The sequence below is a fragment of the Anser cygnoides genome, chromosome 3, assembly GCF_040182565.1.
Source record: "Anser cygnoides isolate HZ-2024a breed goose chromosome 3, Taihu_goose_T2T_genome, whole genome shotgun sequence".
Classification (NCBI taxonomy): Eukaryota; Metazoa; Chordata; class Aves; order Anseriformes; family Anatidae; genus Anser; species Anser cygnoides.
The window spans coordinates 67,640,638-67,666,580 of record NC_089875.1 but is presented as its reverse complement, the minus strand read 5'-3'; the positions used below and the strand labels follow the sequence as shown (position 1 = coordinate 67,666,580).

Below are 25,943 nucleotides of genomic sequence, written 5' to 3'. Positions count from 1 at the left end.
TCCATAAGCTACAGGCTATTTAAACAAAGTTTTCCCAGAGGTGCCTCAGATTTAAATAGCTGATGATGGCAAGAGGGTCTGATGTGATTTACAGCAAGTCCTTTTACAACTCAGTCTGTTGTGAGCAGTCAGCATTTGAAAGAAATCCACAAATCCACTTGGCTGTTAGGAACATAAAAAAAAAAAAAACAGACACATGAGGATCCAGGAGCAGGATACTTTAAAATATTATCCAGGTTTCAGGCCCAGGTCTCGCTTGTTTAATGTACTATGTGCCGTAAGTCCCACGGCTCAGGTCCTTAGTCATTCATCTTTGAATTAATTTTAAAGCAGTTTCAGAGTATTACTTTTCCTTACTGTTTGCCTGTGTAGACAAATAAACCAACAGAATTATAGCAGCATAATAAACCACTACAACTACATCAACGTAACTTCCTCAAGGGAACCCATAGTGAAATCAAGTGACTTCACCTGCAGTATAATTAATTCTTTTCCAAACACAAATATTCAGTTTCTGTCAAGAAGCCTTTGTGTTAAAAAATCTCCAACCAGTTCCCTCTTTGACATGAAGGTTTACAAAATGTGACTTTTTAAATCACATTTATTCAAATATTCAAAATTTGTCAGGCTCAAGTAAATAACAGTTCCTTAATTTTGAAAAACATACATTTATAAATTGACTTTGGGGCTTTCTGTTTAATTTCTTGTTTATTTTTTAGAAAGAAAAAAATAAGGCAGTTAGAAACCTTAATATAAGTTCTTTCATTAAACTGAAGAGCATACTTTTTTTCTCAAGGACTTTTAACCTGTATTTTTAGCTTTTTTTTAGTGCATGTCACAATGAGTATAACAGAAAACTGATGATTATCTTATTAAATGAAAACGGTTTACTTAAACATTGTCACTATCACTTTAAGCTCTTTGTCTGTACTTGTCTGCTAAATTGTTGTTTCTTGTAACTGATTTATCACAGAGATGCAAAAATACAAATACTACACATGGCAGTGGGAGGAAAAAATGTTTTTTTCTTGTTGATTTTTGTTCACATTAGTTTGCATTTAAACCTATGTTCTTTCTGCACAATGTTATATCCCAGAAGGATATATTTATGATTAAACTGCGAAAGTGGCACTAAAAACCACAAACAGTTGCCAGCATTGCCAGCAAATCATTATCATACCACTCAGTATGCTTAATCTTTCTTATATTTCATGCAAGCTAAATTCACCCTCTGCAGAGGAAAAGTAAATGGCCGAGGCATTGCTTAAATCCCAATTAATCTCAGATCCTGCACCACATAACTGTAGGAATATTCCAAATATGTAGGTTTCTCTGATGTCTATTTCTTAGTTTCAGCTGATAAATGAAGGATGTTAGGGGAAAATAATACTTTTGCTCCCCCCCCCCCCCCCCCCCCCGACATGGTAGGTTAATATGAATGGAGCTGCTTTTTCTGCCAGCAGTCAATTGCTTCCTGTATTCAAACTACCTTAATTAAAGCTAGCTGTAGATGAATATACAGTATAGGAGAACTTTACATAAGGACATTGTTAAAAAAAAATTATAGATCAATCATTTGGGGGGGGGGGGGAAGCAAAACCAGAAGAAATGCTCAGTAATGCTAAAACATGCATGTATGTCTGATAAATCAGAAAAACATGTCAGAAAGTTATCATTAACATCCATTAACTAATACCTTATTAGAGCAAAGCATTGATGGCATTATCTGAGATCTATGTAATATACAAGAAGTCTAAAGAATTTTCAAGTGAAAATAAAGTTCAAACCATCATTTCATTTTTATTTCTTTCTTTTCTCTGAACAGATAAAACAGACCATATTGTTAAAATTAAAAAATCTGACCACAATTATCTTAAATGTGTTATTTATTAATATTTGAGGGTCTCTGTGGATTTTCTCTCTGGAAATGCTCTTTTCATATCTGGAAGGAAGCTCTGCATTCCAGCTCCCTGCAGCCCTTCTTGGGAGGCATGAGCTTGTACTTGTCCTAGCAAGCTGGATGGTATTTATCCATTCCAGTTATTCCAGCTAGTTTGTGCCACCCTTCATGAGCTGCAAAGACTGTGAGAAAGGATACAAAGCAGCATGGATATGCAAGCACAAGGGAAAGTTGATAGTGGTTTTGTCTGCTTATGCACAGACTTATCTAGGAGTGCTGTTTACCTCTGTTTGGGCATCTGCCAGAACTCAGTCCTGATTTAGGGGTTTTCAGCATACAGAATCAAACTAGTCCAAAGGACTGTGGAGGAACAATTGCACTGCTGTATCTTTCATGTCTGTGGAAGCAGAAAGCCCATGTGAAGCCAACTTCTGATTCATCTGACCTCCAGGATCTCTTGAAGCCTCACCCTTTTGCTCACACAGTTCTGGTTAGTGATTCATTAAAGTTAATACTAATAATGCTCATAAACACATTTTGGGAATGCTGACAACTTTCTTCTGGAATGGTGGTTAGTGAAGTCTCCTTCCCCTTCCCTACACCAGAAATGATGCAACCAGGGTAGGACCAGGCAGTGTTACATGCTGGAAACCTAATGTGCATTGCAAATGACAACATCCACAGTTGGGTGAGGAACTGTTCTGCCTCAGCTTGCAGACCCTTAGGAGCTTCCTGCTTTTGTTCTATGAAAATCAGCTAGCAGTGAGAAACCTTTTTTTTTTCTTTTTTTTTTCTTTTTTTTTTTTTCTTTCTTTATGTTAGCTTTTGGTGAGCTCAGATCAAAACCAAATGAAAAAAAAAATTTTCCTGTCATTCAAATTTTTGTATTTTAGCCAGCTTTTGTCCTTGAGACCAAAGATCCAGATGTCAGATTGTAGTAGTGGAAAGGACCAAACTGTGGTACTTTTTGTGCTATCTGTTGGCAGGAACAAATTCTCGGATGTCTGGAAATCTAGCAGATGTTCCCATAGATACTGATTGAGAAACTAAAGATATTTAAGAAACTAATTTTGAATTATTTTAGAAGATTTGGGTACCCAAGAACCTTCCAGAGCGGAAAACCTATACAGTTGAATGTGAAAGCTCTCTCATCCTTGCCCATCAATGCACTCCCTTTCCTGCCAGTGCTCTTGGCCTCTTTCCCCTCCTGGTACAGATGAGGAAAATGTTCCCTAAGTCCTTCTCCAGAGTCAGTGACAATCCATGCAGTGCTGCAGCAATCCACCTATGCAGCATACACAAAGAGGAAAGGCCTTTGGGTCATTCATTGTGAATGGATAGAAGTGAGACTGAAAGCTTCTAGGCCTATTTAATTTCCCATCTTTACATCAGTCAGGAGTAATGCACTGAAGCCCACAGATTTCTTAGTATATATTCACTGTTCACATATCCAAAGTTATTATTTTTCCATTAAATCATAATTTTATATTTTTTGCTTTGCCAAGAAACTTTAAATGCTCTTCTGTTCCTACTAGAACTACAGGTATGTCTTTTTTCCTATATTGAAAATTTCAGGAGAGTCCAAACTGTGCTAACAACACAGTAACTCCAATATCTTGTGGAAGAGAAAATGTTATGTCTTTGCAGAAACAAAGACAAAACAGCAGAGCAGCTGTTTTGGCACCATAAACTAGGCACCATAAACTAGGTCAGAGACACTAAATGATGATGGCACATGGTATTTAGTGAGGCAGCATCTTCAAATGAAATTTTGGTCCATAAATAGGAACTTGTATTAGGATAGTTCAGAGCAACTTGCTTGTCGCCATATTTATTTATTTATTTATTTATTTTTAGATACAGTTTCAATAGTTCAAAAACGGAGTATATTTTGAGCTATCCAGATCTTTTAAGTTCCAAAGCCACTGGCCACTTTTAGGCTTAATACAAAAAATCTGTTTTTTTCAGAGGAAGAAACACAAGCAGTTCTCAGTAACTGAAAATTCAAAAAATAAAAGTGGACATGGGTTTTAAGCCAAAGCAGTTACATTTGGAAATGTTGATGTCACAGTAAACTACAAATAATATTAAAACATGGATCAAAAGAAAGAAAAGCATGGATTTGATACTGTACATAAATCTACTACCAAGTTAGGAGATGTATTTCATTACCTAATTGCACAAGATAGGTTCTTCAGATCTGTTTTTCAAAACCTGGGGGGGAGGGGGAACAGGAGTGTACCTATTTTCCTTGAAATGCAAATAGGTACTAAATGATTTTTTTTTTTAATTTAAATCAAGAGAAGTTAAGGATCTGATGTCCTCTGTGTTCATAACTGCATAGGAAATATCATTAAACTTTGATATATCTTTAGATGCCAAAGTAAATTTGAAACTCTGATCACTGAAGCCTGTCCTGTTTCCATAACAGTTATTTGGGCATTGTTGTTTATTTCCTTGGAGACAGCATCAGACCCTAATGTACAATCAAAATCAATGGCAAAACCTTCATCAACTTCCAGGAAAAACAGATCAAGTCTATACGTTGGTAAGGTGTTTGTGTTTTGTTTTGTTTTCTAAATTACATTTTTAAAAAACTCAGAAAAGCATCCTGCTAAGAGCTTTGTGGCCCTCTCTTCTATCTTTCTGCTCCACCTTTAACATACAGTTTAATTAAGTCAAGAGCATTTTAGTTTTGAAGAATAGTAATTGAATAATTGCTAAAAGGGACACAACCATGAATAATATGTATGGGGAACTTGATCTGAAAAAAAAAAAAAAAAAGAAGAAAGGATTCTATTGCAAGAATTACAGCTGGAATTATCTTTATTTTGGAATTGGGAGCAGGGATTAATATCTTTTTGTCCCTGACATAATACGAAGAAGTGTGCTGATGAAACTTTCTGATGAAATCTGCTAAGGACGCTAATTTAGGAAACACCAGAGAAGCAAACAGGAAGAACTTGTGCACTTGACATAAAGGTTTGACAGAGCAAGTGTGGGAAGCCACCACCACATACTTGTCCTGTAATTGAGGAGCTCATTGACTGGAAACAAGCAATGAGATGAAAAGATCTGTGTCTACAGGTTGATGGCAGGATGACAATGGACTTGCAGAATGATGCATCCATTAAAAAAAAAAAAAAAAAGAAAGAAATGTGATATTAAGACATGCAAGGCCATTCCCTTGCGCAATTCCTTCATAAGCTACTGGCGTAGTATGAAAAGGTGTTCAATTCTGTGTTTAAGAAAGATGAGCTTGAACGAGAGCCAGCACACTGAAGGGTTAATCAAAGACTGCTGAGAATAGGAAAAAAAAAAAAAAGATTTAAAGAATTTTGCATTGTTTGGTCTAGCAAACCTAAAGCCTAGGCATTTTTTAATAAACACTATTGAGAGAAAAACTAGCCATGAATCAATTTAGGATGGCGATTAAGATTTCTTATCCTTGCAGGACTAGGTTTTTGGAACAACTTGTTTTAAGATTAGTCGTTATAAATTTGTGCGAGGATTGCATGACAAAGCCACAAGCAATAACAAGGGATAGGCTTCATTGACACAGAATGTTCCAGTCCTGGGAGTTTGTGCTGCTTGGTATTAAAAACACAATTACAACAACTGCTGGAAAAAATGAAAGAAAACAGAAAGAAAAAGAAAAAAAAAAGAAAACAAAAAAAAAAGAAAACAAAACGTTGAGCTGCCTACAACTGTCCTCTAACAATGGGTATTTTTATTATTATTGAAAATAGGAACATTTCCTTCAGATAACATGTAAGAATTTGTTGGAATAATAATTTCGTAATATCTTCAATGAAGACATATAGATCAGCATAAATTTTGAAAATTATTTAGGTTTCAACACAGCACCACCTATTGGAATAAAAATAGTAGTAGTGGCTTGGAAATAGTACAAACAAGGCCGGGCTAAACTATGATTAATTTATAGACTTGCATTTTGGAGAGCTATGTAACTAGCTCTGCCTTGGATGTTATCCCTGTTAAAATAAATTTGAAGACAAACATGCTATTATTTTTTTTATTTTATTAGAAAGGAAGATTTTACCACAGCATAGGTGAGGTAAAGATTTGCTGTGAGCTATTAAACGTAACTTGGCACAAAGGCAAGATATTTACACAGCGATAAAAGAGATAAGAATATATTTCCTAGTAAAGAAAGCATTGTACATGAGAATTTAAATGAGCTGCAGATAGATACAGATACATGATAAAAAGTAGATGCTTGGCCTATCATTAGAGAACATATCAGCCACTTTAAAATACACTCTGCTCAAATTAATCATCAGTATGCTGCCATTTCAAATGAGGCATGCAGGTGGAAAAGTGGAATGGCACAGTCCTTTCTTTGTATTAATGAGGAGATTATAACATGCTGCAGTTCAAAGTTTCAGGTGCGGAGGGAGTGCAGGCATTTAACAACATCCAGAGAACAAGGTGGGACGTGCATAGTTCGGAGCCGCATCCTCAGGGGCTGATCTCATCCCAGTCCCACCCTTTCTCCATCCAGGAGGAAAAAGAAGTTCTGCATCTTTTTGTTTATTTATTTATTTTCCTTTTGGGAATTATTTCTGATCACGGATTTAGAAAACAAGGTACAATGAAAGCAGTTTCTGCTGCTTTGCGTGACCAATACACTGACAAGGTTTGAAATGCCACTGCCCTCTTCCCTGTTCCTATGCAGCAAGCAATCCAAAGAGCAGTACTGCAGGCTGCACAGGGAGAGCTGAACAGGGGCTGGTCTCCATCTCCCTGAAATATTAGGAGGAAGGGTAATGTAAAAACAGTGTAATGTTGTTTTGCCCTCACGTGGCTGGGCTGCTCAGGCAGGTTGTGTGCCCGGCTTCCCCCAGTGATGGAGAGCTCACAAGCAGCCTGAGGAAAGTGGCGTGCCCTGTCAGAGACTCCTTGCCAGCCAGCAGGCTGGTGTCAGGCCAGGATAGGGGCAGCTCTGGAGGATCTTCCCGGGGCTGGAGGCCCCCAGGAGGATGCTGCTGACAGAGAGAAGTGTCTTGGTTACAGCCCCCTCCCTTAGATTATTAGCTTTTTATTTAATGAAGTAAATGGTCAGATATAGACTATGAGACAGCAAGCATAAAAACTTACAGGCACCACTCTCCCATTTAGCAAGCACATCAGTGTCAGGTAAGGCTGTACTTCTTCTGGAATTCATGAGCAAGAATGCAACAGTTTTCAAGAATAAAATTGACGCTCCTATATTTCAGTACTATTGCTGTACTTCAGACAACAAGCATAAAGTTATGATCCACGGTAGTTAGATAATACTGCTGTATGAATTATAATGCCAGTTTACACAGACTTTTGTTTAATATTTGAATTTTGACATTTGAAATTTTTATTTTTTTTATTTATGGAGTCAAAAAGCGACGATGTTTTATATTCTGTAAATGTTTTGTTCTTATTAAGTTCTTTGAAATTTTGTATTGCCCTGTGTCCTCACCCACAGACAAGTTTACATAACTAGAAGGAGACTTCAAGTATGTGATTATTTTTTTTTTTTTAAAAGAGACAGGAGCCAAGTACAAAGTTAATAACAACATTCAGAGTTGGAGCAGGAGGTTCAAATGTGCCTTATTTTAGATATCTTAATTGTCAGCTTCTCATAGTTCACAGACATGAGCTGAAAAGAGAAACGTGGACATACTTTAAAGAAGTGACAACATTAGAAAGGAGGAGTTATTTTTTAAAAATCCTTCAAAAATGTCTTCATACACACAAGCCAAGGTTTCTTTCTTATTTTTCCACCCTGCAAATAGGAATAAGTTTCCACATGGCCACCAAAGAGCTTTCAAGGAAAATATTTGTTTTCTGTGGTCTACAATTTCTGTGGATAAGCATTTATTCACTTCAGTTTCCCTTTATAGGCAAATCAAGGAAAGAGTGAAGATGAGAAATACATTTTCATGTACAAATTAGAAGCATAACCACAGTTTTTACTGGACTTTCTATATTTTACAGTATTTTACTGTTAGCTGTGATTCAGACTTGTTTTTCATGCTTTGATTATATATCCGTATATTTCCATGTTCTGCATATTTCAAGATTAATACCTTGTCTGTCAGTGCATTTGCACTATCAGACTTAAATTGAACATTTTCACCAATTTATATAATTTTTACAAATATTTATATTTGTGTTTATATTTTTTATATTTTTATACTTATATGTTTTCCAAAATATTTGGAATAAACATTCCCCAGAAATCATTACTTTGCCATTTGCTACAGTATAATATCTAGACTAAGAGTACTTCTGTCTTTGTTTTTGTGGTTAGTGATTTCAACAAAAGATGTAGGTTGAGTTTCAACCCACTCTTCTGGAACGACAAAGAGTGTGTGCTACACTATGTATGTCAAATGTAACAGAATCATTGCATCTCTGTATAGATCATATATTTGTTGCTGTATATTGATCTGATGATTTATTAAAAAAATAATTATTATTATTATATCTAGGCATTTCTGAAAATCTTTTGCTGCAGTGTTACAGCACTACTTGCTGTTAATCATGAATTGGTTGAATAAAGAGAATATCTGCATGCTTCCACCATGGCATCTAAAGACTTAAACTCTTTCATCCTCCTGTTCTGAAGAACACTTCACCTTCTGATTTGTTATTACACTGAGTAATAATCCTTGGGTCACTACAACCAGAAGTACTTTTCCAAATATTATTTTATCCCCTACTGAGAGAAAAAAATCCCACGCCTTTGACCCGCAATTTCTATCTGTTGTGTTTTGAAGCTAACCTGTTGAATTTGGGTGAAGTCATTCAAGTAAAAGTAATGCCAGACTTTCGAATGGGCTGAGTATCTGCCTCTCCCAAATCATTGTGATCTGTGAGTGCTCAGTAGCTTTTTGTTGTGTGTTTTTGTTTGTTTGTTTTTGTAAATGGCAAATTGGGCCATTTATAGTAAAGCCTAAGACAGTTAAAAACTGGCACAGGTTCTTCCTTTGAAAGACCCAACAAACCACTAACCATTTCCAACTAAATTCCAACCGCTGCACTTCCTAAGGGAGAAGGAGCAGGGGAGGAAGCAGATAGTTGATTTTCCAGCTGCAGCAACCTCTAGTCACATCAGCAGTGAAATCCTGAATACGGGATTTTTTTTCTTTTCTACTGAGTCATACCACTGGCAGTGTTTAAAGACTTTTCCATCACCATAAGAAATCACTAATATTAGCAGTGTTAGCTTTATTTCTGAGCTTCCAACTGTTTTTGAAGAGTTTTCGCTGAAATTACGTTCACTTGTGAGCTTACTGTGTTTACAAGGAAACATGTATGCATTGTTGGAACAGGTGTCCAGGAACAGGGTGGAATCTCCATCCTTGGAGGTCCTCCACACTCGGCTGGCCAAAGCACTGAGCAAGCCAAGGCAACTTCAAAGCTAGCCCTGCTCTGAGCAAGGGGTGGGAACAGATGCCCTCCAGACAGCCCCTGCAGACAACAGATTATTTTATGATTCTGTTGTTCACTGTCATGGTAGCAAACTCACTACAGGAGCTTCCTTTTTCTGCCATGTTTTTAATATTTTTCTCATTACAGTGTTACCAGATCCTGGTGTAATCAGATTTTGATGTTTTTTAGTATTTTAAGTAGGAAATAGAGAGGGTCATTTATTAAGAAGCAAGCAATATCATTCCTAATTAACTTTATACACTAGTTACCTGTTAATTTGTTTTATGTCTTTTTAAATACAAACAAAATACTAATTAAAACAATAAAGTACTGGACTAAGCTAGATATACCCTTGCTCACATTTGAGAGCATAGGTACCAGTTGTTGTTAAAGTATTCTGTATGTTGGATACATTAACTGCTGTCATTGTTTATCTTTCACTACAGAGGGTAGTTGTCACATTTCATTTCTAGGCCAAATGTCTTTTACCTGGAATGTGGTTTGATAGAAACTGAAGTCTCCTGGGCAGTCCAATGGACAAGACGTTGAAGTCAAAGGCTTTGGTTTATTTGGATCTCTGCCACTAAATAAGCTCATTCTTAAACCACGATAGGTCTTAATTCAAGGTTTATTATAACTAGAAGGAAGCTCTATATTGAATTCCGTGGACCTTGTCCTGGTGCCCACAATGTGTCTCCTGTGATAGACTTAAAATTGGGAATGACTGGTGAGAAAGCTCTTTCTAGCTTTGTGCAAGCAAAAATGCACAGTTTTTATCTTGAAGATAATGCTAGGGCCCAGAGGCAGCCACGATGATGATAGAGTAGAGAGTTGCATAGAACAGCCACCCACACTCATGTGCCATGCGTTACGTGCTGCAGAGGATGGTGCTAATTGGATCTTCAGGGAGGGAGAGCCTTTTCTCCTGGGTAAGTTTTCTCATGAAAAACTCACCTATTTGCCTCAGAGGGCTCTCAGGAACATTAATTGTTTACTGCCCTCATTGTTGTCATATTAACTGTTGTTAATTATAATGTTATTGTAATAATGCTTACAGCAAGGCTTTCTAATTCAGGGAAATTGGAAAATGATGCTCAGCTCCTACCTGTAGGTACAGCATTATTTCTTATTTGCTAGCTGCATTTTAACATCTTCATTATGTTAAACTCGTATACTTACAATTCCACCTGTCTTGCAGACAGGGAGGCATTTGTGTTTTGCTTTGGGGTGGGTTGTTTTTGGTTGTTGTTTTCATAAGAACTCAGTGTTAATAAAATTCACCCTGCAGGTCAGGAAGTCCTCATGCAGGCAGATGGAATTTAAAGATTATCCAGAAACACCATCCAAAACTGTCTGTATCTGGCAGTGATGTTGATCGTGGTGGGAGAAGAAGATCCTGTTTATATTTTCCTTGATGCAAGGGCATAAATTATGGGATGCATACAAACCAAACCTCAGTCTCCATGCACCTCTTGCAGGAGGTCTGTGTTTATAAATGCATAAACCATCTGTTTAGTGTTTGCAAATTAAACACCTGCTTTTTTGATAGTACAAATTAATATCTAGATCCAGAAAAGCTTGTGGGGTCCAGTGAAGCTACACAAGCTGTTGCTTGATTCTTTGCAATAAATGCAAAATATCACATGATTAAAGAAAATGCCTGCAAATGCAGACTGGATTTTCCTGTTTCAGCTTAATTCCTGTGTTCGAGTAATTAACCACATCTTTGAAACACAAAATTTGCAATCACTGCAATTTTTGAGCATGCCTTTTCTTACTATGTGTGATGTATGTATCTTCACTGAAGAATAATGTGAATAACTGTATGTAAAAACAAAAACAACAACAACAACAACAACAACAAAACGGTGTTTCAAATAAGTAAATACATAAAGTAGTGTAGATATATCATGTGAAAGTCAAGCTGACATATCTGCTTTTTCATTTACCGGAAATATCTCCAAGTTACTGTTTATGTTAGTAAATCCTTTCCAGCACTAAGGTGGCCGCTAGGTTTCCACAAAAGATGCTGTTTGGCTTGGAAAGGTGGTTTGGCCTCACAATTGCCAGAGATACTCAGAAAGCCAGGACCGTTTTTCCAAACTTTGAAGGAAAGTAGTTAAAGTACGTTTTGAGTATCCTCCATTAGAATAGCTGTGCATTTTACAAAATCTCACCAGAGCATCTATTTGCATCATTAAATGCCTAAATACCTTCTCCAGACTGCCCTTAAATAAACAAATAGATTGTGTTGAAAGAGATTTTTAAAGCTTTTCTTCAGAGTGAAATCAGCCATGTAAAATCTGGCACATTCTTAAATGCGTTCCATTGGATTTTTTGTGTAACTGTAAGTTTGGTTTTAGCAGGTGCTATTAAAGCTTGTGCTGTTTTATGAGGAACATTTTGGTCAGCTCCACTGAAATTTCATGACTCACCAAGAGTCTGTCAATCTTTTATTATATTTTGCTGTGTGATGGAATGGAAACTAATCTCTTTATCAGTGAGTACACCCTGCAAACACATAACAAAACAAAATGAAAAAGCCCGTTCGATTTGAGAATCCAAAGTCAAATTTTCTTAGCTTATTATTACTTTATTCCAGGCAATGCAACAAAAATGTGTCATCATCCCAGCTGCATGTGGACTTTAATAATGAATGTCTGTAACTGTCTGATGGCGCATGCAAGGAGTTTTACTCTGTTCCCACTGAAGTAAATGGGAGTTTTGCTACTGACTACAACAAAGCACCTTATCCTCATGTGAACTTAATGAATATGTCACTTTCATGAATAGCATATGCCATGTTTTATTATGATTATTTGGTTTATTTATATTTGATTATTGGTCACTGAAAATTTATGTCTTTGACATTGGGATACATTTTCTCTCCTGAACTATGTACTCTGTGCAGTCCTGGTAACGGAGATAAGACAGATATTGGCACATTAGTGACAATTAACAGTTCATCTGCCAAAGAGGACTCCTCAGCTGGGGTAAGAGAAAAAATAACTCGCGTCTCCCAAACATGACACCCAGGATAATAGGGTCCACAGCCAAAATACAGGAGGTTCCACTGACTTTTAGTTTCTAAATGGCCCTGAGAAACATTGTCAGGAGGTAACAGAGCAGTCCTTCAAGGTCTCTACATCTCATAGTCAGCACTGCAGCAACACAAAGCACAAAGCTATGAAGTTCTCTGTCTTTAGCTGAGTTTTTGGCTCCTGTATTTGACCGCCATTACATCAATATGAACAGAGGCCACAGTATTAACAGCAAATGCCTTTTGAATGCATCCCATCAATGTTTTACATATCCACGTGTCCCCCTGACTTCTCAGGCAACGTCCCCTAATTTTCTAAGCAACAGGGAGTGAGGGTGATCTCAGATCCTTTCCTGATGAGCTACAGAAAAGCTTGTGTCTGTAACGCACAGAGGAAATAGAGAGAAGGCACTGGAGGACTGGAACTACTCAGATGTTTTAACCTGAGTGTTGAAGTAAGTCTGAATGGGGGAGAAGTGCCAAGAACTCACATTGTTTCAGTGCAGACTTTAGAGCTGTAAACTGCAATCCCTCTACAGCATGCTCTTCATTACTGCCTACTTCCACTCACCACCCTTTAGCCCCTGAGTGTTTTCCACCTGCTCCTCACAGCTGTCTCTGGCCACTTCAATGGTGTTCTCTCTCCCCACTACTTACAGCTCCTTCCAGCTTCTCTTAGCCACACTTAGTAAGTGCTGTACTAGTGATGATGGCTGTGAGCAAGAAGGAGAGGCTGTTCAGAGCATGAAGGTGATGAAGAGCAGCAGGTGACAGCGGTAGCAGTGCAGGAAGAGACACAGGCTCATCTGCCCCTTCTCACGTTCCCCTGGTGTGTGACACTGTTGACAGGTCTCCTTCAACACCACCCTGCACCATGGTGCTTTGAGACAATCTTGGCATTGAAGGGGTTGCCCTGTTTGCTGAGGAGGAGCTTTCTTAAATCTGTTCCTACTCATTTCTTATTATAAGGAAGCTTTGTCCTCTCCAAGAAAATGTGTTTCCTGCTGAAGAAAGTATACATGCATATGGGACAACCACACTGAGTTAGGCACTGAGATTTAGGAAACCAAAGAGAAAAGCATTAGCTCCTGGAGCACCTGTTCACCTTGCTGACACACACCATGGAAGTCCCCACCCAGCCCCCAGAACAATAGCCCTGTTTCAGGGTGTTTCAGGGTGACGGGATGCACTTTGGCCAGTTCAGAAAACATCAACACTCAATACAGCTTGCAGTATTTAGCAGAGAACTGCAACAGATCATATTAAAAATAAACATATCGATGGGTGCAAAGTAGCCCTAGTACAAACTTGATCTACTTTAACTGCATTTGCTTATGCAGCACAACCAGTTCCTTGGCCTCTGTTTTACTCTGCCATTACAGAAGCCTCCACACACTCATGAACATGTGTTTCTAATCACAAAATGCTCTAGGAAAGACCACCTGCCTACAAAGGATACTTTTTTCCCAGTCCCAGAGGGGGTCTTACAGACAGGTTTTAGCATACAGCAAAAAATGAGCAGAGCAAAAAGCTGAAAGGACAGCTTTCTTTTAATGAAAGGCTACAGTGTTATCCATGATGTTTGTAACAAAGCTAGGAGAGAAGACATTTCTAAATTATTTTTCCTGCTGAAGATATCATGAATAAATAACTTCATGGGAAAAAACAGTAATAAGAAACTTGTCCTTTGCTTTGGTGCTTTAGTTTACTTTGGCTTGTCTAACCAGTTTTTAAGGGAAAAATGTCTGAATGTATTTAAACAGGGACATAAAAGTTCCTTATGCCTCTCCATTTTCAATTGAAAGCTTTCTGAGACATTGCTAAGCAGTGGGTAGTTAAAAAAAAATAAAAATAAAAATCAATGCTGTTGTTTCTAGAGCTCTTTAAACATAAACCACAGAGACTGTTAGACGAGGAAGGTAATCATCTTAGTGGCTTATTACATGAACATCAGGTCAGCCAGATGTTAAAAGCCTCTAAAGTGGGGAACTCGAAGAGTAAGAGTCACAATCCCTTGCATTTGAGGCCTGATCCAAAATGGACTTGATTTAATGTTTTCTGTTGACTTGAGTGGACAGTGGGTTAATGTGAACTGCTTTAGTACTTTCAGTTTCATACAGTCGTGCCTTAAGAATAATGTGAATGCAGCCTGGGCCTGATGAAGCCTCCATCAGGCATCCTCTATTTACTACACTGGACCACTGGTATAAAGAAATTTGGAGCCCCCTTCGATCCATCAAGGACTTGGCTTCATAAGTTTAATATGGATAAATAAATAAGTAACTCCACTAAATAAAGATGTTATGAACTAGAGAAAAAAAAAGAAATTCAGTGACAGTCAGTATTAAGGACACATTGTGAGGTGTCTATACAGGTGCTAATCAGCACCTAAATAAGTGAGCACATGGGAAAGCAGCTCCATCTCTCCAACCATTTGTATAAATGGCTGTAGGTTATTTTATTCCAACAAAAACCACAGAAATTGAGGATGAAATTTTCTTCAAGTCCAAAGGGAATCTAAGGATCTCATCATCCAGAAAGAAGGGAGGTGCCTCCAGCCTGAGCCTGTGCTAGGCAGCTGCAGACAACCCTCAGGAAATGGGCAACGTGCCATGTGAGAGGCCAGCAAGGGACCTAGCAGCAAGCCCATGTGCTGCTGCTGCCAGAGATCAGCCTGGAAGTTGACAGCTGAGTATCCTCCAGCTGCCACGCACATCCTGCATGTGTCCAGAGGTGGCTGTGGGTCACATACTGCAGCCAAACGAGTGGCTAGTGACATTATGGTCATACTGCCAGCAGTGCGAGGGGGGGCTTGCAAAGCAATGTCTCCCTCTTGCACATACACAACATGCACACACATACACACATAAGAGCCAAATTTCTTTCTGAAAGCTCTGCTATGTAGCAGATACAGAATCCGTGGCTTAGGAAAACAGGCCTCTCTATGCTTATCTGCAGAGCTTCACTGTTTTTGCAGTAATGTTAACTTACAGGTTTCTTGCCCGTGGGAAGTTTATTAGCAGCTCAAGGCCTAGGAACACAAAATGAAAAATAATCATAGAATCACAGAATATCCTGAGTTGGAAGGAACCCACAAGGATCATCAAGTCCAACCCGAAGAAAGTCAAGCAGATCCATGAAAGCAACATATTCTGGTGTTCACTTGTCTTATTAATGAAGAGAATGAACACAAATATATATATATCTTTAAAAGTCTTCAAAGACCTAGGCCATTATTTATTTTTAAAACTGATCTATTCTACACTCCCCTCTTCTCAAAAGTTAAGCAGCCAACTTTTTTTCTTCTAGGAAGTTTCTTATCCCGTCACTAGTTTCTTAACTCCTTTCCAATGTACATGCAGGCCTATGATCAATGGGATAACAACAAAAAAGCTCCAAAACAGTGGCTGCCTGTGTGCTTCTGTCCAGCAGATCTGAGAAGACGGAATTTAAGCAGGCTCTTGGAGGTTCCTGTGAGGCATGCAGTCACCTCCAGGGTCCTTGAGGATTTGTGATCTAGCTCTTACACATTCAGGAAAAGGCAAGAAAGTTATGTGCATGCACACACATACAGATGTGTGATTTCTATTCTCCCGCAAAACATGGATGAGAAGATCAAGCAATACTTTATAAATGGAAAATGGAGCATACTTAATGATGCACAAAATCTCAAGTGGCTTGAAGGTTTGTTTAGGACCATCAGGGACTTAATGCTCGTCCCAGCCTTATCTGAGCAAACCAGATCTCTCAGCTTGAAAAACAGTGCTAGAAACATAAGGGTCACTATCTATTTGCAGTAGCTCATGTTGGACCTGGCCACTTTATTTCAAACAAGGATGGGGAGAAAAATTCCTACAAAATAAACAAGACAAAAAGAAGAGATGGAAAATATCTTTACTCGGAATACTTTGAGTAGCCCAGATAACACCATTTTGAGCACTTAAATTCATCCAGCTACTTTTTTATTTATGACACTGATGTATACTTCTAAATAACAACGTTTACATTTGATTTAAGATAATAGCTGAAATCTGCTGCTGGAGACTGGAAATGTTGGTATAAACAAGGCCTTTTAGCCCAGTTCTGTCTTTGGCATGATACTTGCAGCTTTGTTTTTTGCAGTTCTTAGTGGAATCACAGTGCCCATGCTGGCTGCATTAAGGACAAATGTTGTTGCTTTTTAATCTTGCTTCCCATCTTCTGCATTTCAGAAAAAAAAAAATATCAGCCAGATATTCTAACCTCCCATAAATTGCATCTTTTGTCCCTTCTGCACAGGCTGTAATAGATGATCAGCTGCACTAGGGCAATGTGTGTGAAAGCCTATAAATTTAAACTTGTCATTTTAAAAGTTGAGCCAGTATCCTTGAGCTAACCTGTGTATAAACAATATTTATTTCTGCTTTTCACCAATAACCATGGTGATGTCTCAGTGTCCATTTACGACCACACAACACCATTTCTGCTTAGCCACTAAATACAGACTCAAGCCAAGGATTTATGCAAAGATAACTCTTATCGGGATTTTATTTCTTTCTTGATGGATATAGTGACAGTTGTGTTACACTATGTATCCACTCACAGTATTTCTTCCAGTCCTTTGTTCTTAATTCTCCCAAATTCATTCCACTTGGAATATTTTTAGATTATGTACTCTAATCCAGGAGATAGCATGATCTTTCCTCAAAATGAAGGGCCACCTTCAAGGTTTCTTCAGGAAGCCTTCCTTATTTGGAAAACATTCATCGGCATTTACTTCAGATATTTCATAAATAACATAGGCACTCCAAATTCCCATATTGCTGTGGTAGCTGGGGTTGCTGATGGCACTCTAACAAACTTCTTGAAGGTTACAGTCAAAGCCCAGTGCCATAGCCAGACAGCTGCAATGGCTGGGACTGACTTCCACTCGCAAAACCCACAAGTGGTTTGTGATCTGTCCAAAGGGTAAAGAGACTTCCCATGCAATTATTGAAGCACTTTTAAGTCCAAAGATAACAGTTAGACTTTCTGTCTCCAACCAGCAGTAATTCTATCCTGCCAGTTGGTTATTCCTCAGTGCCTGTCACATTACTGGTCAGAATTGTCCCTTCCCTTACATTACAGAGAAATTTTTGCTCAAAATAAATAAGTAGTATGGAGGGCCTGGGAAGCTCCTAAACTTTTGTTTTTCTCTCAATACCAGGATATCTCTTGCCGTTAGCAAACAATGTAAATGATATGAAGGCGCTAAAGCACTGGAGAAAAAATGCTGATAAATGCTAAATAAATACACACAGGCTTATAGGTGTTATGTTCTAGAAATCCGAATTCTTTTACTGTTCTTTGTATATCTTCTGAAAGACAAACTCCTTCTTTGCCTGTTCTGTTGCCACCCAGATCCACATTTGAAGTTTTAGCATGTGTTTTTTTTACATAAAGCCTCAACACTTAAGTACTTGAAGTACCCTCCTTAGTTTATCCTAATTACCTCTGCATGAGATGAAGATACAATCAGCACTTGCTAAATCACCTTTCAGGAAAATGGTGGAAGGTGGTAATGGTTCGTTTGACAACTTACTACATCAATATAAACCTTTGTGAATGTCTAAAACATATCTTTTTTCCAATCATCTTCCAACTAACTTCATTGGCAAGTCTGTAGGTAGAATATATTTATCTAATGCAGAAACATTAATAACTAGCTTTTGTATAGCCCCTTCAGATGTGGATAGTTTTGTCTGGATTAATGACAGAAGAGGTTCATTTGGAATATTATGCTGGTGAAATGATGTTGGCCTATCTAGACTTTCTAATTTAACCTCAGGCTTCTGAGGATGAACCTATTTTGTACTGATATGTTTTGGCCTAGATATAAATCTTTCAGACTCCTTAACCCTTTTCAACAACAGTATTATGTGCATCTGGGACTTCAGTGTGTGGTAGAATCTAATTTGAAGGTTTGTCCCAGTTTCAGTTTTAATTCTTATGAGCAACCTTTTGCTCAACAGATTCACATTAGATCCTAGGACACAAGGATTACATAAGAGTCTGGATTTTTATTATTATTATTTGGGGGCGGGGGGGGATTATATATGTTGATTTTTATATTTTAGCATTTATTTTAGTTAGTTTTTTTAAATTTTTTGTCTATATTACAGTTGTGACCAGGATCAGCCTTGTTGTGCACAGCCATAATACATGGAAATATATATATATATACACACATATAAATACACATATATTCTACAGGCCAGTCAGTCTCACCTCTGTGCCTGGCAAGATCATGCAGCAGATCCTCCTGGAAACTGTGCTAATGCACAAGGAAAATAAGGAGGTGATTGGTGACAGCCAACATGGCTTCAATAAAGGCAGATTGTGCCTGACAAATCTTGTGGCTTTCAACCATGGAGTTACAGCACTGTGGATAGGGAAAACAATTGACATCAGCTACCTGGACTTGTGCAAAGCATTTCACGCTGTCCTCCATGATATCTTTGTCTCTAAATTGGAGAGACATGGATTTGATGGATGGACCACTCTGTGGGTATGGAACTAGCTGGATGGTCGCACTCAAAGAGTTATGGTTAACAGCTCAAGGTCCAGGTGGAGATCAGTAATGAGTGGTGTTCCTCAGGGGTCAGTACTGGAACCAGAGCTGTTTAACCTCTTTGTTGGTGACATGGACAGTGGAATTGAGTGCACCCTCAGCAAGTTTGCCAATGACACCAAGCTGTGTGGTGCAGCCGACATGCTGGAGGGAAGGAATGCCATCCAGAGGGACCTGGATGGGCTTGAGAGGTGTGACTGTACAAACCTCATGAGGTTCAACAAGGCCAAGTGCAAGGTCCTGCATCTGGGTCAGGGCAATTCCAAGCACAGATACAGGCTGGGTGGAGAATAGATTGAGAGCAGCCCTGAGGAGAAGGACCAGGGGTTTTTGTTGATGAGAAGCTCAACATGAGCTACCAATGTCCAGAAAGCCAACCATATCCTGGACTATATCAAAAGAAGCGTGGCCAGCAGGTTGAGGGAGGTGATTCTCCCCCTCTGTTCTGTTCTTGTGAGCCCCCACCTGGAGCACTGTGTTCAGCTCTGGGGCCCCCAGAACAAGAAGGACATGGATGTATTAGAATGAGTCCAGAGGAGGGCCACAAAAATGGTCAAGGGGCTGAAGCACCTCTCCTGTGAAGACAGGCTGAGGGAGTTGAGTTTGTTCAGCCTGGAGAAGAAAAGGCCTTGGGGAGACCTTATAGCAGCCTTCCAGTACCTAAAGGGGGCCTACAGAAAAGCTGGGGAGGGACTCTTTGTCAGGGAGTGTGGTGATAGGACAAGGCATAATGTCTTTAAACTAAAAGAGAGGAGATTTAGATTAGATATAAGGAGGAAAATCTTTACTGTGAGCGTGGTAGGACACTGCCCAGAGAAGCTGTGGATGCCCCATCCCAGGAAGTGTTCAAGGCAAGGCTGGATGGGGCTTCAAGCAACCTGGTCTGGCGGGAGGTGTCCCTGCCCATGGCAGGGGGATGAAATTAGATGGTCCTTAAGGTCCCTTCCAAACTAAACCATTTTATGATTTTATGATTTTATGATTCTATGATATGTATATATGCATGTATGTATGTGTATGCTCCATGTATACTGATACATAACCATGTAACTGAAATCTGTCTTCACATCTTTCACATCTTGGATGCCAAATTATTTGTCTGTGTCACTACCTGGCAAGGTTCTACTTCCTTTCCTTTCAGGCATATATGTCTTCCCCCAAGATAAGAGTGCTCTCCTCTTTCCTTTTCCCACTCTCTTCAGGACTCTACCTCTTTGGTTTGAGAAGATTGACAGGCTGCTTTGCGTTTTTGGCTGAATGCCCCATCTTGAGGCATTTCCGACACAAGGCCAATTAAAATATACATGCTCACCTAAACTGAACTAGATTTTAGAGAGCGGAAATATCTTCTGTAAGCTTGCAACTCTTCCAGCATGCTTTATATTTTGTTTACTAAGCCAGTTTGTTTTCTGCTCTAAGTGCAAATCGTTGCATTGTTCTTCACTGCTGCTTCCATTGCTGATTTTAATTTCATTACTTTAGGTCATGTGAAATTCACTTCTGCCTTCAATCATCTTGAAAATTGTCACTATTCATATGAAGCAACCTGTCCCATAGCATATCCTTTAGGACATTTCCAGAATATGAACTTTGTTGCTACAAAGCTACAGCTTCCATTTGTATCCTGATACATTGTGAATCATTTTCCAGTAACACCAGTAGCTTACCTAGTAAGGTGCAGGTACTCTTTTAAGAACTTTGCGGATTTTCAAAAGGCCTTCTCATCAGTTCTGAGGCTGAGAAACTGTAAGAGAAAAGAGATTTTGCTGCTACCTAACTCTGAGGAAAGAACTTCATACCAATATCTATCATCTCTTTCACAAGAAATCAGTGACTGCATCTTAAAATGAAATGATGATTTTCACTGGCTGCACTGACTCCCTTAATTTGTTATAAATTTTCCTGATTTTCAAGTGTTCCTTGTCAGCAATGTTGTTAACTCCTTACCAGAAAATTGCAAGCTGGAAATGGCTGCTGAACTTAACTATGGCATGACTGGAATGGGGGGGGGGGGTGGGGAAGAACTACCGCTTAATGACAGGGAGTGAGAGATAGATGGAGTGTTATATTCTGGGGTAACCACAAGCTGACTGTAAGCCTGTTTTAGTTTTCTTAAATGAACAGCATCTCTTTGAGTCTGCCTGTCTTTTAGTTTTGCCACCAGACTCTGCACTTCTCAGACCTTTTAAGCATGGCTTTTATTTTTCAAATGAAGTTCAGATATGTTCAGCTGACTTTTCTTTACACACAGAAATGCTGCAGATGTTGTAAAAGATCATCAGACTCCAGATTTCATATCCTCCACCTCCCGAACATTAAAATGAGGCTCTTAGTGAGGCAGATGACTGGTTTCTAAGACAAAAAATAAAAATAAAAAATAAATAAGTAAAAATGAAAAAAAAATAAAAAATGCATAGTAGTCTTTCATCTTGATTTGGATTAAACCATCTGTACATAAATTATGAATGCTATAAAAAGCATAATTTCCAAAAATTAATGAATCAGAAAGGTTCACATATCAGTTCTGATTCACAGTTTTTTGTACTCAAGAGATTTTTTTTAGGTGTTTCAAATCCAAAGCAGGTATCTCCAGGCAAATGTAAACAATGTGATTTATATCCATCCCTGTGTGTGTCTGAAGATGGCTGTCTACTGCTGTATGAAAATTGGACCAGTGACCAGCTGGCAATTCTCCATTGCCTCTTGACTAACTTTCTCTGTAGGTCAGACTCCAGGAACAGAAGAAGTGACCTCTACAGTTATTTAAACATTTCTCTACCATACCACATCTTCCATACAGATTTGGAGGACAGTAATGTTACATGAGTATTTGTGGGCTAGTGGTGCTTACAGGTCTGATATTTATTAACAGCAATGTGTGAAGAACATACTGGCTTAAAATGAAATAGACAATCTTTTTTAATCACTTACCTTAACTAATCCCCAAATTTCCATCCTCAGTTCCAAAGTGGGACTTTGGTAGAATATCCACAACTAAGTTAAAATCTAAGACTCAACCTTTTTCACTTTACCTTGTAGGTCCTCCTTAGTACTAAGGGAGGAACTCCTCTCTTCTTTGTCTAGCCAGAAGCATCTCAGTCCTATAAGGCCCGGTATGTTACATATCCAAGTCCTGCTGGAATTCACTCTGCTTCTTTTATGCAATACCAAGCCAAGATGAGTCACAAGGATGTGTCATGGTAACTGCACAAATACCATGGGAAGGGGTAGTGTTTCTTTTTAGGAAGGAGGGTTCCATCTAGGGTTGCAGCAAAGCAGTTACTCAGTGAAGTGGTATGAAGATAATTAGATAGGTATGAGGGGAGCAGACATATTTGTGCATGTTTAGGGGAAAGTGGCATAAAACAGAATAAGGGACATTTTTTCTCAATCCTAATTCCCAAGGATTTGGAAGGAGGGGAGTAAAGAACTGGGGCTAAACAATATGGATTAATTGTGGTGCCAGATGGAGAACAGGGCACAAATTTGAAGAGAATAAAAAGTGGAAGAAAATTGTCTAGAGGGATTAAGAGTTGATGGTACAAGAAGGTTATGTGTCAAACAGAAGGCTGCATATTCTGTTGTAGACACCTACAAGTGATGTACTGCAATATGTAATTCTTTAAATGATTTTAGTCCTTTTTCAAGACCACCTCTTGAGGAGGTATAGTGATTCAACCAGGAAACAGAGACAGTAGCATTTATCTTAGGTGTCAATTCATACCTAAAAGCCTCATACCCTTTCGCCTTCAATTACCAAACTGACCAAGCTATTGAATGAAAGCAAAGTATGTAAAAGCATTATCAAATAAATTTATATGTGATTTTAAAATATTTACAGTTTGACTATAGGCTGCAAGAAAGACTAATTCATTCAGTTAAATATTTTCTTACTCATCAAAGTAACCATCAACAGGAAACCTACCAGACCAGTTGGAAATGGATGGGCTATTTCATATTCCCCTTCTTCTGTTGCATAATGTTAAAAGGAAATTAAACTCTCTGCATTTGACATTCAACAAAATACAAACACATGACTTCTGTTTATTAACATATGATACACCACACATAAACAATCAAGCAAACTTCTAGAATTGTGTATCAACTCAGAAAGAATTTGTTTAACTATATTAATGGACTTAGAAGAAAGCTTATTAAACATTATGTACGCTGCTAGTACCAAATTATGGTATAAAAAAAAAAAAAAAGATTTAGGTAAATTTAATCTTCTTAGATATACTTATGAAAGTTATACACAAAACACGACAATTGCTTTTATCTCAGAAATTCTCACAACATTTCTCATTGTTGTTTCTTTTTAAAAGACAAAATTCTTTCAGGTTTACTATTTGGCATTTGAAAAATAATTTGAACAATGTGGATGCAATATGTTACCTATGTCTGTCAGTTAAATTGTCAGGCAGTGTAGGAAGACAGATGTTCCATTTGTGCTTAGCTTTTATCTTCAGTAAATCTTTTCTGTTGGTTCCAAAATAACACAGTAGTATCACAAATGATCACTTTACAACCTGAAATTGAGCAAAAGTTTCATAAATAATTCAGCAGCCAAATTCCACCTCTTCTCTTGTTGGTAAATTTTGTATTAATAGAGAATGTTTATCATTTTAATTAAACAGGAAAATTGTTTTGCAATAATTCTGTAGTTTATTCAAGAGCATCTGTTTTCATTATCCAAGACTGGAAAATTGAACTGTTTTGATTGGATGCATTAGTCACAAGATATGGATAAGAATGCTTCCACTTGGCAAGTATTCCTTCCTATTTGTTTAAAATGTGTTTTTTTCAGTAAACATTCCTGAGAAAAGATCCCCAACTAACAATGGCCACATGAGGCCAATGTTTAAAGTCACACACTAGCATATTTCAGAGATGACTCCAGCAGGGTCCCTGTTCAACCAATTCCTTCTCCTTTTCATTTATATACTGCAGATGGAAAAGAAATGGCACACAGACTGTGGAATTTTGGTCTTGGCAGCAGAATAAGTCTTCTCTGAACATTAAAGAGACTGTCAGGTCCAGATTTTTTTTTGCCACTGAGAACTACTAACAAGGTTGAACTCAGGGTAATTAGACCAACTACAGCTTCCTTTCCCAGTTAAATCCCCACATTTTACCAAGACCAAACACTTACTGATTCTTGTGCTTAGGGCATGGCAATGAGATATCTCAAGATTCACTTATTCAGGCCTCCTAGGAAACGGTGGGTCTGTCTGTCTGTCTGTCTAGGCTTATGTGTTTACAGGAACACAAATAATAGCAAGATTGAGGTGGGTTTGCTGTTGATGGACTTGCAACACACCAGGCCTATACTTGTATGGATGCTTTCCAAAGAGACTGAATGCAAATGCATTCCTGCCTGATTGCCACAGAGCCTGCAGGTACACATGGGCTGTTGAGGAAGAGTTGGTTATATGGGGTTTGCATTACAGATTTTTAGTGACACCAGGCTTTAGAGTGACCTTAAGGTCATATGTAATTACTGATGTAGACACAGAGAATGAATGTGGTATAAGGAAGACACAAAGCACTGAAGGATTTTTCACGCTTTGGATTTGTGTTTCTCCCACAATCACTGTGGTCTTAAATCTTAATGGAAAAAGCAAGAAAGGATTATAAATAGTGGAGACTGAAGAGACCTGTTTTGTTTTGTTTTGTTTTTTAATTCAGTTAAGAAACAGTCTGTATCTAGCAAAGACAAAAAATATTGCTGGTGTTTTACACCAATTTTACCCTTTGGGACATTCTGTTTATTTTGTTTCTTTGGCTAAACATTTGGAGTAAAAATGAAGATGAAAATCTTGGAAGGAACTTTTAAAAACAAGAAATGTACTCCACCCTTATTACAACATTTATTCTTGTTTAGCCAAACATTTTTCCTTTAGCAAATGATCTGATATAGACACTCATACGGAAAAGGCATAAAAGACATCAGCCCCATCTTTTCAGGCAAAAAAAGGAATTAGGAGGGGTGAAATGTGTGAATGAATGAAAGAAGACAAGGAATATAAAATTAATATAGGAAAGTAATCTCCCATCAATGAATAAAACTAATGACTTACATAATATCCTCCTGAGTCCATGATGAAAAATTTATATTGAATTAAAAATCACATAAGCTTCATGGTGGCTTCTCTTTGTGAGGGAATAGTAGAGCTGGTGTAACCAAGCATATGAACAAGGGAGAAAGCATATGAAGAGGTGAGGAAAAGAAGGAGTAAATAAACCTAGCAATACAAGAGTCATATGGGTAAACATTTAAAAAGTAAAAGTCACAGTAACCTACACCTTAACCTTCCAAGACGTTTAAGTGAGAGGAAGACATAAAATGAAACCTGCAATAGTTCAGGAAGCTATCAAAGATGTGGCCTTTCCCCGCGTTTATAGCTAGATTTTATTGCTGGAGTGTTTTGCTGTTCGCTCAAGGTTAGCAATTTATGCTTAAAGTTTCTTTCTTAGAGCTAAACTGCTTGCTGGAGTGGCCCCTTGGGTCAGCAGGGCTTTCAGCAGAAAGTGGTCACATACATCACCAGTCCCCTGAAGTCCATATAATTGGCTTTGCTGACCTACACACAGAGGTATTAGAGCACACACTCTCCAAAAATTTCCTTGAGGACTTAAAACAGGGACCATTAAGTTTCCTGACATTCTTCGTATCTCCCAGCACAGTTTTCTTCAAAACTTGATTTGACATAATCTAAGTCCTAGGCCAAAAACACTGTATGGTTTGCATTCATTTTTTTCTCATTATACTACAAATTGCTTCTTGATTACTAAGGCCTGTTAAATAAGGAACCCATTGAATCAGAGATGTTTTCAAAGACCATGTTGGCTACTATGTGTAATCAGCACCTGCACCGCAGAATTCTGTCATGCAGCACAGGGAGTGCCAATATCTCCCAGAGAAGCCTGTTAAAAGCTTAACTTCGAAGTAAGCCCTGATTTGAGTGTGGGGGCTTGCA

General features: G+C 38.3%; 1 long non-coding RNA gene across 3 annotated transcripts; it reads right to left on the bottom strand.

Annotated features, from left to right (window-relative positions):
- Positions 1-25,943, bottom strand: LOC106032449 (uncharacterized). Of its 3 annotated transcripts, none has more exons than XR_007163874.2 (5): positions 25,834-25,943; positions 25,044-25,137; positions 23,359-23,492; positions 20,631-20,707; positions 1-162 (listed from the first exon to the last, which is right to left on the bottom strand). It is a non-coding gene; the product is annotated as an uncharacterized lncRNA (long non-coding RNA). The 3 variants fall into 3 exon arrangements; XR_001204865.3 differs by lacking the exon at positions 1-162 and adding an exon at positions 15,686-16,574; XR_001204867.3 differs by lacking the exons at positions 1-162; positions 20,631-20,707 and adding an exon at positions 20,727-21,315.